The following is a 17,811-nucleotide window of genomic DNA, read 5'->3' as shown; positions in this document are numbered from 1 at the left end:
CCTTTTGTTCAAAACATCCTATTAGCTCTTCACCCAGTTTTGTCAGTGCCCAGGTTACATAGAGCACACAAAAAATTGTATTCATTGCAAATATAAATTCTTAATTACTAATTTTTCATAAAAGATCGTTTGAATTGAAAAACTTACAAATTAAATTCTTTTTCATCTTTGTGTATTGTACACTTCATGGAAATTTTCATGAAGTGTGCACATTCGTTTAAAATTTTCACAGGGCTGTGAATCACACATATGAACACATGGTAGGCGAGCATTCTATCACATAGCAAAACAACCTTGAGAGAAAAATTGGCCTTGGTTCTGCATATTAAAGACGACCAAAAACTTCAAAGTCGATTTGCTCGAGAATTTTTGAGAGTTGTATCGAATTATTTTGTAGATTAATATTTGAGTATCATAAGTATAAAAAATTTCAAAAATGATATTGCCGCATGTTACTATTGTTAGTGAACAGGCAGCTCAGTCGCCGTTCTCAGTATGGCTTCAGGAGACATCGATATATTGTCGACAACCTAATCCTGCTTGAGGTGGCTATCCAGCAGGCTTTCCTAAGTAAACAGCATTGTGTAAGGATATTTTTGACGTCAGTAAGACGTATGACACTACTTGGAGACACAATATTCGCGGACAGCTCCACCAGTGTGGCTTTCATAGTCACCTCCTCATATTCATTCGGTCCCTCTACCCCCCCCCCCCCCCCCCCCGTAATCGATTGAGAGAATGCTGGGGTGGCTCCTTAGAAAAGGATATACTCATATACTCAGTTTCCATCCCAATCTTCCCGTACTCGAATATGTGCTCCATCCCAAATGACTTGGCCGTCGACAGGCTGTTAAACCCTAATCTTCCATCTTTATTTCTGACGCATCGTTCCTAAGTGTCAAATGCAGCCACTGCGTCCGTATTCTCAGACTGCAAGGCCATAGGTGCAGTATTAATTCTTGTTAGTGGTTTACATTGAAACTTAAAAGGGTAATATTGTGCTTTAAGGCACGTTGCCAAACTTTGTTACATTATTTCTTTGAATGTGCCAAAACATTTCTTTGAATGTGCCAAAACATTAATGGGAAAAAATGTTCATATCGGAGCACAAAAAATTCGAATATGTTCTTGTTTATTTAAAAGATTTTTTAAAACATGGAGCTCATCTCAAACTCCTTCAAGCTCCGTTATCTGTACCTCACTCATACCCACTAGTACATCGGTGTCAATCGCTCTACGCACCCACTCACTCATTCAGCCCAACTCATTGTCACAATCTCTTTCTGTCTGTCTGTCACTGCTTCCTGTGTCACACCTAGAGCCCCTTCGTTCATTTTACTACTACAGTCGCCTCTCATTGTATTGTCGTCCACTTGCTCTCTCTTACTGCTAATATCTCATTCCTTCCTTCCTACTGCTGCTATCTCTTCTCCTCATTGCCCATGTGATGCGCCATCACTATTGACTTAAATTTTGAATCAAATCTCACAAGACAATTTATCAAGGACGCTCAAATTGTGCATGCTTAGTCTTAATGAAGTTCTAATCTGATGATGATGAAGTCCCATACTCTGAGGAGACAACACCCAGTCGTCTCGAGGCAGGGAAAATCCCTGGTCATGCTGGGAATTGCACCCAGGACCTCGTGCGCAAAGCGACTGAATTCATCTGTAACCAATGTAACAATACAAAACGAAGAAGTCATGCTCAAATTACAATAAGCTTAAGTACGTCCCACATTTAGTACAGGCCCATTTTGTAAATAATAAATGTGTGTGTAGATATATATTTGAACTACCTCCTGCTTACTACGTCTTGTGTGGGTCATGCTCCCCATGACAATAATTCTATGGTATGATTGTTTCATGCATGCCAAAACTGATGACCTGACTGAGGTGACCTCGAGATGTCGGATGGTTTCTGCATAGTGTTCCAGCTGGTGACCTTCAGTCCGGAGACTGGCTTCCAAGTTGGACCTTAACACAGTCAAGTGACATCATCTGTTCCATTTCTTTGGTACCGACTACCATTTCGTCATCCTCTGCAAAATGAATCTGATTCTGACATCCTTCACCACAGTAAGTAGAACATTACTGAGCATACCTAAAAGAAATACAATACACTTGTTACTAACACACCACAAACCTAGCATGTGAAAGGCACAAACGATACCAACCAACTGTGGAAAGTGCATATAACCAGTAAAATATTATTTTGAACATTATAGACTGCACAGTACAGAAATGCGGCAATGGTGTGACAAAAAAAATATTCGTAACTGTCAACTGTAGGCTATGATTCATGTATTGTTTTACGTCTTATGTTTAATATGAACTTTATTCATAAATCGTTAAACGGACATGAACTGACAACTTTATTTAACTGAATGATTAATAAAAAGAAATTGTATTTTGTATTTACACAAAAGATAAAACTTTAACTAAACACGATTATTAATTATTTGCTAAGTTATATAATGTATAATTCATTGCACTCATTACAATATAAATACTCTGTGTCATTTGAAACAACCCATTAATGGCACTTTGAATGGCTACTCCAAGATAATGTAACCCCCGTCATCGCCATTCAACTTGGCGATATAACAAAACTGTATAATTTTTTTTTTAATGACAAGTGTAGAAGTCCTTCAGATTCGTCTTTTTCTCAGTGGCTATCATAACTGTAAAACATTTCTGTTGTTACTCTTAAGTAAAATGCTAATAATTATCAAAATTTTGGCAGAGCTATTCGTTTCATTTACCTGTCCGTGTCCATGGTAGATGGTGTGATCGCAATTTATGTTTCAGACCCATTTTTCCGCTGTGTAGCAAATGTTCGGTGATGTGATGGCTACACGCATCTGTGTACTATTACGTGATTAATTACTTCATTTCTTTTAGAGCTGCAATCTGATTTGCCGTAACTTTGAAGTCCGATTTGAATTGTTGTGCAGCGCGAAATATTTCATTGCTTTCTAGTGCAATTTCACACAGTCACACAACACTCAATTTATTATCATCAACAGGAATTCTTCTCGTCTCCTCAATACAACGTCGAAAGGAACTGCAATACATACAGAACAAGGGACAGTGGAAAATTGTAAAGCACCAAATCTTATTTTAAAAATATTCCAAATATTTCCTCTGCCACTGCATCTCTTATAGTATGTTCCATCAGTGAGCAGTTTCACAATCTATCCAGACAAAATAATTTAACCTGACTTGCGGGACATATTACAATATTTGTGAAAGAAGCAGCGCATAGTGAGATGATATTCAGTATGATTACATTATGAAGGGAGAACAAGTGAAGGAAGGGACTATTTCAGGTGGTGGACCTATAATTTTATTAATATTTTGAATTTTAACTAGCGGGTTTATGAATAACTGAAAATGGAACGTATAGCATTTATTGGTTTGAGTGTATGTCTTGGTGGTTAGAACACGCGTATGTACATTCATGGTAGTAATAATTCGAGTTATAATTTGAATTTTCTCACTTGCCTTTATTTACCTTGAATGATGTTATGCGATGATCAAGTGATAGGAGAATAAGCATATATATGTATGTTATAAATTAAGGAACACTAACCACTAATTATGAACGGGTATGTCACGTTGACAGAAAGAACATGACAAATGAAGGAAGCGTAGTGTATACAACAAAGTCATTATCAGTTTGGTTCACAAAGTTAGGGATGATTGCCTGACAAGCCATAGTTTGGAATAACGTAGGCAGATGAATGGCGAAGATCTGCTGGTTAAGTTTATTCGTTAATCAATAATCGGCCCGGAGTAACCAGCTGGCTGCCCCGGGAGAAGTGGATTTGACTGATGGTCAGGCCTGCTACTTACACGCGACGTTTCAGCACGAGGGCAAACTCGGTGCTGCACCATGCTACCTGGTTAGACGTAGGTAGTGGCAGGGTGAGGTGGGCTTCCAATTATGGCCACCTCAGGTAACGTTGAGGCCGTGCCAAGAGTCTCCGGCGTCTGTTACCTCAGCTGGTGGCAGGAGTCTGTTTGACAGATGGACGACCTGAAGCAGCTGGAACAGAGACCATTGCAGAGGCGATGTAGATAATGATGTCCCATTCCTGATTCATGAAATCCCAGAGGGCAGGCCTGATACATCTGTCATTTCGACACTCAACACCTACCTTTCATTTCAATGGCTATCCGAGGCTTATCAAGTTTCTCCTTGTGAGAATAACAATAAAGAATAGTTCATAACAAACAAATCGGTACTACTTAAACCTGGATTATCTTTTTCCTCCTTGTGCCGCTTACCATGCAAAACGGTAATGCACGGATAATGCCAACCCATTTTCTCCAGGAGAGAATCAATATCTGTTCATATACTGAGTATAATGTCTCTGTACTGTACTCGACATCTCTTTCTTTCTTATCACGGGGACCTTAGTCGTATACCTTGCTACGTATGAACCTTGCCTTGCTCGTATGAACAGCAAGTTGTACATGCCGTTAAACTACTTGTCTCTGTACGAACTGTTCTGGCTCTTGGCCAGCAGCAAGCAGTCGCAGTAGGTGTCTTATTTTGCTCACGATATCATAAACCAGTTGTTGTCGGAAAAAATAGCGACATGAACCCATGATGCATTTAATCTCCAGATAAAAGACCTTTAATGAACTCTGTACTGCTGCTAGTCCCGTCATGTCACTGGAACGAGATAGAAAATGTGTCCGTCACGGACTGGTCGTTTGCGACCTGATTTTCTTAGTCTTTGGAGCGTTTAATGTCAGTGTCCTTGAATGAATGTTTGTGTCATTTTTTGACAATACTATACAGGTGCTACGCATTAATTAGAACCAATGTTAGTTAGTGGTAAGAATTGTGTACTCTTTCTTTTCGTATATCAAGGCATTATATAGTTTTTAAGAAAAAGGAATTTTGTAAAGTCCACGTTTGATATTTGAATGTCTGGTTGTGTTTTTCGTGTTAACAGTGTGATGTGGAGTTACTCAATTTGTTGTTACCTGTAAAAGGATACAAGGAGATTCAGTGTGTTACTGAGTACCTTGGATACACCATAAGGTATCTATGTATTCATATGAATTTAAATAAAGGTCATTCTGAACCCAAAGGGACACATGTACATGAATTTTGTTAGATAATATTTTGGTCGCTTTGAGTTTTGTTTTACACATTATTTAGTTAATGTGGGGTATTCCATGTTATTTCGATTGATCAGGGGTTTTTAGAAAGATATATGTTCCAGCAACCAATTTGTGCAACTATATATTTCACTTCCATATTTATGGTAGCAACTACCTCTCCATTCATTTAACGTGTGAATACGCTTATTGCTGTTTTGATACAACGTAATTTGTGTGAATCTGGTAATCGATGAGTCATCAGCAGACTGGAAGGGAGAATGCTGCTAAAACCAGAGAGAAAGAATTTGTAAGGTAAACACGCGTGAATGTGCATTCAGTCAGCCTACTATTGTTATGTTTGACAAGTGTGAATGAAATAAGTAAAGCTTGAGTTCATTTTTAATATTGTAAATATGATGAAACTATTGAAGGGAATGTCCAACTTTGCAAATGAATTAAACTGATGGCTCAAGTAGTATGACTGAGATATGAGTGACTCACTTGGGTATTGGCATGACCATTCGTGATCATTTATTTCAGTGGGTCGAAGGTTAGAAGAAAAATTGATTTGTCGGTGACACATTATACCTTTCTGGTATGACATTCCCTGCAAAAATTTTCTTCCAGACTGCAGACTTCGGTGTAAGCAGGTTTAAGCCGCTCAATTGAGACTGTCTCTTCTTATTGATTTTGAAGCTGTGGCTTCCTCTTGTGATTACCCTGTATGGTCCAGAGTAAGGCGAAACAAGCGGCGGGCGCACCGTATCATCCCTAAGCCACACGTGGGACGTTGCTTGCAGGTCTTTATGTACAAACACTCTCCGGTCTCCATGTCTGACAGGGTTAGTGGGTTTGATGTTTCTCATTCTAACGCTGAGTTGTCTCGCGAACTGTGTGCATAGCTCAGGGGCGAACGGCTGTGTAGATGCTGGAACGATAAATTCTCCAGGAACCCTCAATTGCTCGCCATAAACCAATTCTTCGGAAGAGCATTGTAAGTCCTCCTTCACGGCCGTTCTCAATCCGAGTAGGACCAGCGGTAGTGCTTCAGGCCATGAAGTGGAACTACACATTAATGCAGCTTTGAGCGTGCGGTGTAGTCGTTCCACCATTCCACTACTAGATGGATGATAGCTTGTGGTGCGTAGGTGGTTGCAACCGCACAGTAGTAAAAGTTCATTGAAAAGTTGGCTTTCAAACTGCCTTCCGCGATCTGTTGTTATGTTTTGCGGAACGCCAGACCTGGAGAACCATGAATGCAACAGTGCTTTTGCAACCGACTCCGCAGATATGTCTTGTATTACAGCTAATTCTGGCCTCCTGGTAAAACGATCAATGATTGTGAGCAGATAGCGTTGTTCTGAAGAGCATGATAGCGGGCTCACAATGTCCACATGTATATGTGAAAATCTTGCAGATGGCGTCGGGAAGTCAGCAATAGGTGCAAAGACATGTCTGCTGATTTTATTCCGCTGGCATGTTAGGCATGCACGCGCCCATGCACGACAATCTTTTTGTATTCCAGGCCACACTACTTTGGAGGAAACTAACTTGGCTGTAGCTCGTACTCCTGGATGTGATAGGTTATGTAGAGCACTATAAATCTCGCGACGATATTGTTCTGGTATGTAAGGTGGCTCCTTTCCTTTTGCTACATCACACCAAATTCCGTCTGGAACATTTGGGACAGACACGCGTCTGAGCTGCAGCGCAGTTCTCTGTTCCTCTATTAGACGGCGCAAGAAAGGATCTTCTCGTTGTTTAGACGCTAACTCGGTCCAACGAATTGAATTTAAACTGGCACAATTCCTAGACAGGCAATCTGCGACCAGGTTGTCTTTTCCTGAAATGTGACGCACGTCAGTTGTGAACTGTACAATGTACTCGACTTGCCTGCACTGACGTGGTGAATTGCGCTCTGTGTCTCGTTGAAATATAGCTACTAACGGCTTGTGATCGGTAAAAATTGCAAAGTGCCTCCCTTCGACAGACGTGCGAAAATGCTTTATGGCTAAGTAAATAGCAAGCAACTCACGCTCAATAGCACTCCATTTTTGCTGCTGTCGAGTCAGGTTTTTAGAGAAAAATGCGAGCGGCTGCCATCTGCCATCAACTTCTTGCTGTAGCGCTGCAACCACTGCTGTTTGGCTCGCATCAACCATGAGCGCTAAAGGAGCGCTCAATCTTGGATGTCCCAGTAGTGTTGCCCGAGAAAGACATTTCTTTAAGTCATGGAAAGCTGCTTCAGCATCTGGACTCCACGGAATTTTTCGATTTCCTGTTGTATTTTTACCCGCAAGTAACGTTGTGAGTGGCTCTCTGGCGGCAGCTAATTTAGGTAAGTGACGTCTGTAATAGTTGAGCATGCCTAAAAATCTGTGAAGTCCTTTGTAAGTTGTGGGAAGGGGCATCTGTTGTACTGCTTCAACCCGCTCAGGCAAAGGTGATAGGCCTGCTGCTGAAACCAAATATCCCAGGAACCTCGCGTTATCCAAACGTGCACTTTGTTTCGTTAATAATTATGCCATACTCTGTCAGACGGCGGAAAAGCTGCCGCAGATGTTCGACATGCTGATATACAGAACCAGAGAATACTAAAATGTCGTCCATATAACAAAATACGAATGGTAATTCTCGAATCACCTCATGCATGAATCTTTGCCATGTTTGGGCAACGTTTCTGAGGCCAAATGGCATAAAATTGTACTCAAACAAACCGAATGGTGTGATAACTGCTGTTTTTTTAATGTCAGATGGAGCCATGGGAATCTGAAAAAATGCTTTGGCGCAATCAATCACACTAAATATTTTAGCATTGCTAATCGTACTGTTAAAATCAGTCACATTGGGTACTGGGTAGCGGTCGGGAATTGTGCGGGCATTGAGCGCCCTGTAGTCTCCACATACTCTCCATGAATTGTCTTTTTTACGGACCATGCGAATTGGAGATGCCCATGAACTATCAGACCTACTTACAATACCTGTTTTTAGAAGTCTGTCGAATTCAGTTCGCGCCACGAGCAGCTTCTCTGGAGGCAGACGCCGCGGGCGGAAGGCAACGGGTTGACCTTGTGTCGTGCTGATGTGGTGTTGAGTATTGTGTCTGCATTTCCTGGTTGCGTTGACGGGTTCGGTAAGTGCTGGAAAGTCTTGAAGCAGTTTACGAAAAAGTGATTCCTCCGACAGTGCTCTGATATTGCCTATAGTATACGAATCGTTACGACTGTCGGGTGTCTTCTTGCGTGACACACACGTGTGCGCGCCGCTTAGTTGCGGGTACGAAATCGTATAACAATATCCCGACGCGGATGACGCGGTAGAGGAGCCGGAAATCTTTGTGCGGAAAGACACGGGCACATCGCACTGCACTTGAACCGACGCGGAAGACGCAGTAGGCAATATCCCTTCTGTGGGAACTGTCACCAAACGACGGTTAACCAGGTCGGGCATAAGTCGGTAGTTCCGTAAAAAGTCCGCTCCAATTATAGGACTCGGCACATCAGCAACCACAAAAGTCCATTTTGGATGGAAGTTGGAATTCAGATGTAATGCCAACTGTTTCTCACCATAGGTAGATATTCTGGAATTGTTTGCCGCAGTCAGCACATGTTGCGTTGTTGTCGTGAGTATATCACCTCTCTTTCTTGGATAAACACTGACTTCTGAACCTGTGTCAATCAGAAACTTCTCACCTGAAGAGAGGTCCAACACGAACAATCGGTGTGATTGGTTGACTGCAGATACCGTGGCGTTTTCACCTCTTTGAATCACGCTATGACTCGGGCGCCTATGTTGTTGTTGACGAACGTTAGCGCCCTTTAACGCCCGCCTTTTAAGTTTGGGTAGCTGCAGGGTTGAATACATTGACGAGCAGTGTTACCGAAGCGTCTGTGGTACCAGCACCACTGATCTGTCAAATCCTGTTGGATAGCATTTCTTCGTCTTTTCCAACTGCGACTTCGTAGCTGCTGGTGGTGTGAAGTTACTTGCACGTTGAGTTTTGCCACTTGTGCTGCCAGTTGCTGTATGGTGGGTTCGGTCGATGAGCACTGCTGTTGGGAAGTATTATTGCATGTTCTTGGCTCACTGACGTCAGATTCCGTCACACTACACGTTCTTGGACCTCTATCCTGGCTGTAGTTGATTTCGGAACACGCAGAAACTTCGGTTAAGGTGTTTGCGATGGTGTCTGCCTTTTTTGCTAAGACTTGCAATGGTAAGTCTGTTTCTGCTGCAATGACGGCACGGATGTTGGCAGGAAGTTTACGAAGCCATATTAGACGTAAAGACTCTGCAGGTAGGAGTTCCGGGCCGACGAATGTACGTAAGGCTTTGAGTACTTGTGACGGAGTCTTGTCGCCCAAATCTTCGTATGCGAAAATTTTTTGTAGTCGCAAATCTGGTGACAACGTATAATGCTGTATGAGAGCTTCCTTTAGCACAAAGTAATTTTGTTGCGACAAGGTTTCTTCTACTTGCTCTATCACTTCTAAATTAGATGCTAAATCACTATATTAAATTTTTCAATGTTGTTAGACACCCCAGGCTGCCGAAATATGCATTCAGCCTGTGTAAACCAAAGCTGGGGGCGCGTCGGCCAGAACGCGGAAACCTTAACATTTCCGTGTCGCGCGTAGGTACTCCCATCTTTTGCGTTAACATCTGTCGTTCCGTTTTGTGGCGAATCAAAGAGCGTGGACCGCGATCCTTAGTCGAACAGACTGTAGTCTTCAATCTTGATTCCACTGCCCCATGCTTTTGTCTCTGAATTCATTATTCTCGTCGGTATATATATTTTCTTTATGCATCTGCTACGATTTTTCGGGGTCACCATTACGGGAGCCTTTATATTCTATGAAGTAACAGCTTTTTCATGAGATGAGAAAACATTTTACTTTCCCAGCACAGATCAAAAACTTAACAAGAATAAACAACTCGTAACCAAGCCGACTACGGCAAAGATAAATATCTATCAGCTGCAGCTTTCACCCGCTGTTTTTGGCGCAGTGGATAAATGACGTCGCCACACACTGAAATATACTATTCCTTTTCAGTAATTTCTTTTAACTATGTTTTTACCAATTATCCAGTCTTTTACTTCATTGGCCTTTGGATTTACTTTATTCTGAAAAGATATATTCCAGTTATTAGTCTTCTTTTGAATAGCCTTTGATTATGTTTTTCTTGTAATAGTTTGGGGATAAAAGGAGAAGTTGGGTACTGAATTTTTCAGTTTAAAACTGTTGTCTTCATTTCCTGCAGTTAAATCAACTACAGGTACAAATCAGCGTTTTACTTTTCTCGAGTGCTGGTTATCTATGCAAACCCCACTAAGCGGAAATGTAATTGAAAAAATAATACAAAAAACCTGAGTGTCACCGCCACTTTTCAGCTATATCAACTCCAAATAATCACACAAAGCTCAACCACTTCAGGCGTTGACTTTCGCGACCAACCAATATTTAAAAATTCAAAACGCAGCACTCGATGATCTCTTCCAGAGAGAATTAGCGTGTTCTCTTTCAAATGGTTCTTTATTTGTCGTTTAGGGCCAAAGGGAAAAGCTATCACATTCTCAATAAACTTCCGATTGTTTCTCAATGAATAACTATTGCGTAGGACGACCGTTCTCTTTAATATAGACTACACGTTCAGTGCATCCAACAAGATTTCCTGGATATACCGTATTGCGACGCTCACGCCGAAGTCACACAATCAATCCTAACCCAAATATCGCTACTTCTCAGTGCTTCTCAGTGCTTTAATCCTCGACCATAAAACAACTAAACTACTAAGTGTGAACACGTCTCTGCACATACACCATCCAACGGAAAATCTCTCAAAAATATTGAAATACGGTTTGCATACCATCACGTGGCTCTTAAACAGCACAGCGCACCATTAATCACAACCAGGAGAAACTAATCTTACACTTTAATGAATCGGAGCTTTTTCTGTACCTGGTGAGTCTATACTCTACCAAAATTCGGCGAAATAATCATTATCTACACAAGCCGAAAATCTTCTCAAAATAACTCTCTAAACTACTTAGAACTGCTTTGGACAATTTTGAATTCTATCCCATTGCAAACTAATTCATGTATCGCACGTGGGAGCCGCTCTCATCACACTCTTGAGAGAATCTCTCTCCAGGCTCACTACTCGAACGATACTCAGATACTACTCGAATACTACTACTGTAATTCTCAAAGGACAAGCCACGAACAAACATGTCACGCTAATTCTTTCTTTAACGATAAATGTTTCTTCTTAGCAGTTGCCGGCAAAAGATTGTTGTAGCCAGCTGCATCGTAGATATTATCTTTGCCGCACGCCGCGATTCAGCAATCAGCTGGGCGTTGCAAGTTTGCTGACTTGACAGGACACAGCTTTTCTCGACCATCAAGTGTCACATACCTACAACATTTTAACACAAAAATTTATGAAAACAATATAAACAACATGATCTCTTTATTCTTCTATCACATACAAATCGATAATAAATTGAGGCGATACAAACAATGAAGCGCTCTTTTCAGGCTAAAAAAGCGGTTTGGCGCATTACACTCTCCACGACAGTTGCTAGTCCCTGTCCATCAGTAGACGAGATCTGCATGTTTCGGTTTAGTCGTGGTTATTTCTTCACGTTTCCATTTCACAATCATAGCCGACTTGGGCACTTTTAGAAGAGTAGAAATGTCCTTGAAGGACCAGCTCTCAGATGACGTATAGTGAGTAGCCCACATTTGAATTCACTGAGCTGTCCTGACTGACCTATTCTGCCATTCCTGCTTCTCTGCTGACAACAAAACGAAGCCCGCCTTATTTTATACTAGCGGATCCGTCTCTCGTCGCACCTAGTGCTCAATCCTGCATTACTTAGGAGTATCCGGACACCTTTGATCAGATAGTGTACGATAGCGTATGTTTTTAAGACCTTTTGTTACTCTCTTTAAGTGTACGGATGGTATCGCATCTGCCAATCCAGTGTGCCGGAATTTAGTGGTCACGCGATAAATCGCACTAATATAAAGGGTCTTAATTCAACTAAATATTGTTGTAACCGAGAATGAACTCGGTGTGCAAGCCTAATATTTTAAAAGTTTTGCCCAGAGACCTCAGAGCTAAGGAAGTCAGCTGGGGCCCATTGTGCCAATCGGAACTTCGACTTGGCGTAGCGCCGGTGTAGAGAAAGGCAGGGAGCCAGGGGAGCATTTCCACACAACCTCCAAGCGAGGGACACGAAAGAGAAAACGCTGCAAAACTCGTACAACATAACAGCGTTGTATGAAGTAACAATCCGAAACTTCAAGCGCCAGACTTCCACTGCAATAATCAAATGTTGCAGAAAGACTCGACCTTGACAGTCCAGAATAATTATTAAGTAATCACAGTAATGCACGGAACGTCGACGAGCCCAATAATAGAGGGCAAATTCGCTCATACACCCACAGCTACCGCGACACTGGCTTTAACAGAACTGAAGGACACTTTCAGTCATTCCGTCATTCTGTCTGTGTCGCCAGAACCCGAGAGAATGCCGATCTATTGACTTTTAGTGAAACCACACAAGCTGATCAGTGGTGGTCTGCCTGCTACCTGGTTCCTTATTGCAAACACCGAGACGCAGCCAACTTGCAAATCGCAGCCGTGGTCTGCCGTTGCTGCCTCCTGGGATATCACAGATAGTGAGAAGAATGGTGTTCTGCCAGCCGTACTCCCTCTGAGGATCTTTCGTGGATATCGTCTGAGATGTCATCTCCACACTCTGAAGGAATGGTGTCTTGACAAGCCCCCTGGCTGACTCTGCTGCAGTCTTAGTCAACACATCGTGGGTAACCAGGACCAAACCTTCATGACAACTGACGCCCTACGCAATCGGCTATCCTCAACTACGTCTGCGACGGGCTGGCTACAAGACCGCTGTGGTGTAGGGCCGAACTGTACCATAGAACGTCTGGAGTGGGCAGCGCCTGCCAATCTCCACACTGCTGCCTGCACGACAACGCAACGGCCCTGCCTCACTGACCTGGGTCTCTGACATCACAGCTCGCTGACGAGACGGATCAGTGTTTCTTCACGGCATATGATGGGGCTCGTCTGCTGTACTACACATTAAGACAGTTTTATTAATCTGTGCACTCATCCTGGCGAATAAATGTTGTTACAGATACAGCTGTGTTTCTAAAGCCTCCGGGCGTTTCTCCGGACCACTCCTTGGGTTGCAACAATACCTAGGGATTATACACTATGTGATCAAAAGTATCCGGACACCTGGCTGAAAATGACTTACAACTTCGTGGCGCCCTCCATCGGTAATGCTGGAATTCAGTATGGTGTTGGCCCACCCTTAGCCCCAATGTTAGCCTCCACTCTCGCAGGCATACGTTCATTCAGGTGCTGGAAGATTTCTTGGGGAATGGCAGCCAATTATTCACGGAGGAGAGGTGTCGATGTCGGTCGGTGAGGCCTGGCACGAAGTCGGCGTTCCAAAACATCCCAGAGGTGTTCTATACGATTCAAGTCAGGACTCTGAGCAGGCCAGTCCATTTCAGGGATGTTATTGTCGTGTAACCACTCCGCCACAGGCTGTGCATTATGAACATTTGCTCGATCGTGTTAAAAGATGCAATCGTCATCCCCGAATTGCTCTTCAACAGTGAGAAGCAAGAAGGTGCTTAAAACATCAATGTTGGTCTGTGCTGTGATAGTGTTACGCAAGCCCCCTCAATGAAAAATACGACCACACCGTAACACCACCGCCTCCGATTTTTACTGTTGGCACTACACACGCTGGCAGATGACATTCACCAGGCATTCGCCATACCGACACCCTGCCATCGGATCGCCACATTGTGTACCGTTATTTGTCACTCCACCCAACATTTTTGCACTGTTAAATCGTTCAATGTTTACGCTCCTTACACCAAGCGAGGCGTCGTTTGGCATTTGGCGGCGTGATGTGGGGCTTATGACCAGCCGCTCGACCATGAAATCCAAGTTTTCTCATCTCCCGCCTAACCGTCATAATATTTGCAGTGGATCCTGATGCAGAAACTTCCTGGCAGATTAAAACCGTGTGCCGGACCGAGACTCGAACTCGGGACCTTTGCCTTTCGCGGGCAAGTGCTCTACCTCGCGGGCAAGTGCTCTCCCACTTGGTAGAGCACTTGCCCGCGAAAGGCAAAGGTCCCGAGTTCGAGTCTCGGTCCGGCACACAGTTTTAATCTGCCAGGAAGTTTCATATCAGCGCACACTCCGCTGCAGAGTGAAAATCTCATTCTGGATCCTGATGCAGTTTGAAATTCACGTGTGATGGTCTGGATAGATGTCTGCCTATTACACATTACGACCCTCTTCAACTGTCAGCTGTCTGTCAGTCAATAGGCGAGGTCCGCCTGTACACTTTTGTGCTGTACGTGTCCCTTCACGTTTCCATATCACTATCACTTTGGAAACAGTGGACCTAGAGATGTTTAGAAGTGTGGGAATCTCGCGTACAGACGTATGACATAAGTGACACCCAATCACATGACCACGTTCGAAGTCCGTGAGTTTAGCGGAGCGCCCCATTCTGCTCTCTCACGATGTCTAATGACTACTGAGGTCGCTGATATGGAGTACCTGGCAGTAGGTGGAAGCACAATGCACCTAATATGAAGAACGTATGTTTTTGGGGGTGTCCGGATATTTTTGATCACATAGTGTAATTACGAACGATCACACAGTTAATAGTGTGTGTAATGCGAACCGAGGACTGCGTTTTATTAGCAGAACACTTAGAATTTGCAACATATTCACTAAAGAGACTGTCTACACTACACTTGTCTGTCCTCTGCTGGAGTATTGCTAAGTAGTATGGCATCGTCACGAGATAAGATTGATGGAGGACATCGAAGAAGTTCAAAGAAAGACGGGTCGTTTTGTACCCTCGCGAAATAGGGGAGAGAATGTCACAGATATGGTAGGCAGGTTGGCATGGCAATCATTAGAACATAGAGGTTTTTCGTTGTTGCGAGATCTTTTCGCGAAATTTCAATCACCAGTTTTCTCCTCCTAAACTTAAAATATTCTGTTGACAGCCAGCTAGATAGGGAGAATTGACCACTGTAATAAAATTAGAGAAGTCATAGATACCACGGATAGATTTAACTGTTCATTTTCCAAGTGCACTCTCCAAGAATGCACTGATAGAGAAATAGTGTGAAAGTGGATCGATGAACCCTCTGCCAGGAGCTTAAGTGTGAATTACGAATTAGTCATGTAGATGTAGATGTAGTGTCTTTAGCGTCACGTTAGAAGTACTCGCGGAACAAATTTTTTAAATGCTATCACTGTGACATAATGTGGCCAAAAGAATTGTAGATGTTCTCAGCTGTTTCGAAGTACATAGCTGTATCTTGACTATTCAAGTATCCTCTGTGGTGTCCTGCCCACTAGTCGCTTGTAGGGTGCCTACAATATGGTGCTTTCTCGGATAGCTGTACAAATCACACTAATAGTTTTATTTCAATAAAGCAGATTGACAATACTTAACTTTGTATCTATAAGAAGGTGTCGCAAGCGATGGGCGACATAACAACAGTCAGAGTCCTTCACTAGATACACTCCTGGAAATGGAAAAAAGAACACATTGACACCGGTGTGTCAGACCCACCATACTTGCTCCGGACACTGCGAGAGGGCTGTACAAGCAATGATCACACGCACGGCACAGCGGACACACCAGGAACCGCGGTGTTGGCCGTCGAATGGCGCTAGCTGCGCAGCATTTGTGCACCGCCGCCGTCAGTGTCAGCCAGTTTGCCGTGGCATACGGAGCTCCATCGCAGTCTTTAACACTGGTAGCATGCCGCGACAGCGTGGACGTGAACCGTATGTGCAGTTGACGGACTTTGAGCGAGGGCGTATAGTGGGCATGCGGGAGGCCGGGTGGACGTACCGCCGAATTGCTCAACACGTGGGGCGTGAAGTCTCCACAGTACATCGATGTTGTCGCCAGTGGTCGGCGGAAGGTGCACGTGCCCGTCGACCTGGGACCGGACCGCAGCGACGCACGGATGCACGCCAAGACCGTAGGATCCCACGCAGTGCCGTAGGGGACCGCACCGCCACTTCCCAGCAAATTAGGGACACTGTTGCTCCTGGGGTATCGGCGAGGACCATTCGCAACCGTCTCCATGAAGCTGGGCTACGGTCCCGCACACCGTTAGGCCGTCTTCCGCTCACGCCCCAACATCATGCAGCCCGCCTCCAGTGGTGTCGCAACAGGCGTGAATGGAGGGACGAATGGAGACGTGTCGTCTTCAGCGATGAGAGTCGCTTCTGCCTTGGTGCCAATGATGGTCGTATGCGTGTTTGGCGCCGTGCAGGTGAGCGCCACAATCAGGACTGCATACGACCGAGGCACACAGGGCCAACACCCGGCATCATGGTGTGGGGAGCGATCTCCTACACTGGCCGTACACCACTGGTGATCGTCGAGGGGACACTGAATAGTGCACGGTACATCCAAACCGTCATCGAACCCATCGTTCTACCATTCCTAGACCGGCAAGGGAACTTGCTGTTCCAACAGGACAATGCACGTCCGCATGTATCCCGTGCCACCCAACGTGCTCTAGAAGGTGTAAGTCAACTACCCTGGCCAGCAAGATCTCCGGATCTGTCCCCCATTGAGCATGTTTGGGACTGGATGAAGCGTCGTCTCACGCGGTCTGCACGTCCAGCAGGAACGCTGGTCCAACTGAGGCGCCAGGTGGAAATGGCATGGCAAGCCGTTCCACAGGACTACATCCAGCATCCCTACGATCGTCTCCATGGGAGAATAGCAGCCTGCATTGCTGCGAAAGGTGGATATACACTGTACTAGTGCCGACATTGTGCATGCTCTGTTGCCTGTGTCTGTGCCTGTGGTTCTGTCAGTGTGATCATGTGATGTATCTGACCCCAGGAATGTGTCAATAAAGTTTCCCCTTCCTGGGACAATGAATTCACGGTGTTCTTATTTCAATTTCCAGGAGTGTATAATTTCCATGTAAGCAATGGATATGGATCACTAATAACTGCTATCGTAGTGCCGGTCTAGTATGGTGCGGCCGATGTTGGCAGGAACGGCGCTTATATTCTCTTCTTGTAGAGGCCGCTCCTGTCGTGGCGACGTCCTAGTCAGCGTGCTATTGGCTGACATCGTCCCACAGCCTTCTCTGCTTTTATGTTCTTCACCTTCGTGCCGGCGCATGTCGATACGCCGGAACATCCTCGACATCACTTTTAAAGACGGAAGTTAAATTGTGACTTAACTCTTTTTTTGTACGCCATATTATACGTTAGTGTCATCGGCTACTCCGTCATAACCTTGACTGAAACATTTGCTAACACCTAGACTCTTTCTTTCTATAGGTTCGGTTAACTGACGTTCGTATTATAATGGAGATTGACTTTTGACCTGGATAAAGGAGGTAAGCGATTCGCATATCTTTACGTCGGAATGATTTCCAAAACGATCTTTGATTATTTTAAAATAGCGAAATATATCCCTAGAAAGATCGGTTTTATTGATTTTTACTGTTTCCCCTGTTGCAACGCGATGATGTGCTCAACAATACAGGGGCCCCTGCTGCGACCCATGTCGTTTCTCAGCGTCAGTCTGGGACGAGTTGGAAATAAAATGAACGGTTACGTCATCATT

Source organism: Schistocerca serialis, chromosome 4 (assembly GCF_023864345.2).
Source record: "Schistocerca serialis cubense isolate TAMUIC-IGC-003099 chromosome 4, iqSchSeri2.2, whole genome shotgun sequence".
Taxonomy (NCBI): Eukaryota; Metazoa; Arthropoda; class Insecta; order Orthoptera; family Acrididae; genus Schistocerca; species Schistocerca serialis.
This window is presented reverse-complemented; position numbering follows the sequence as displayed.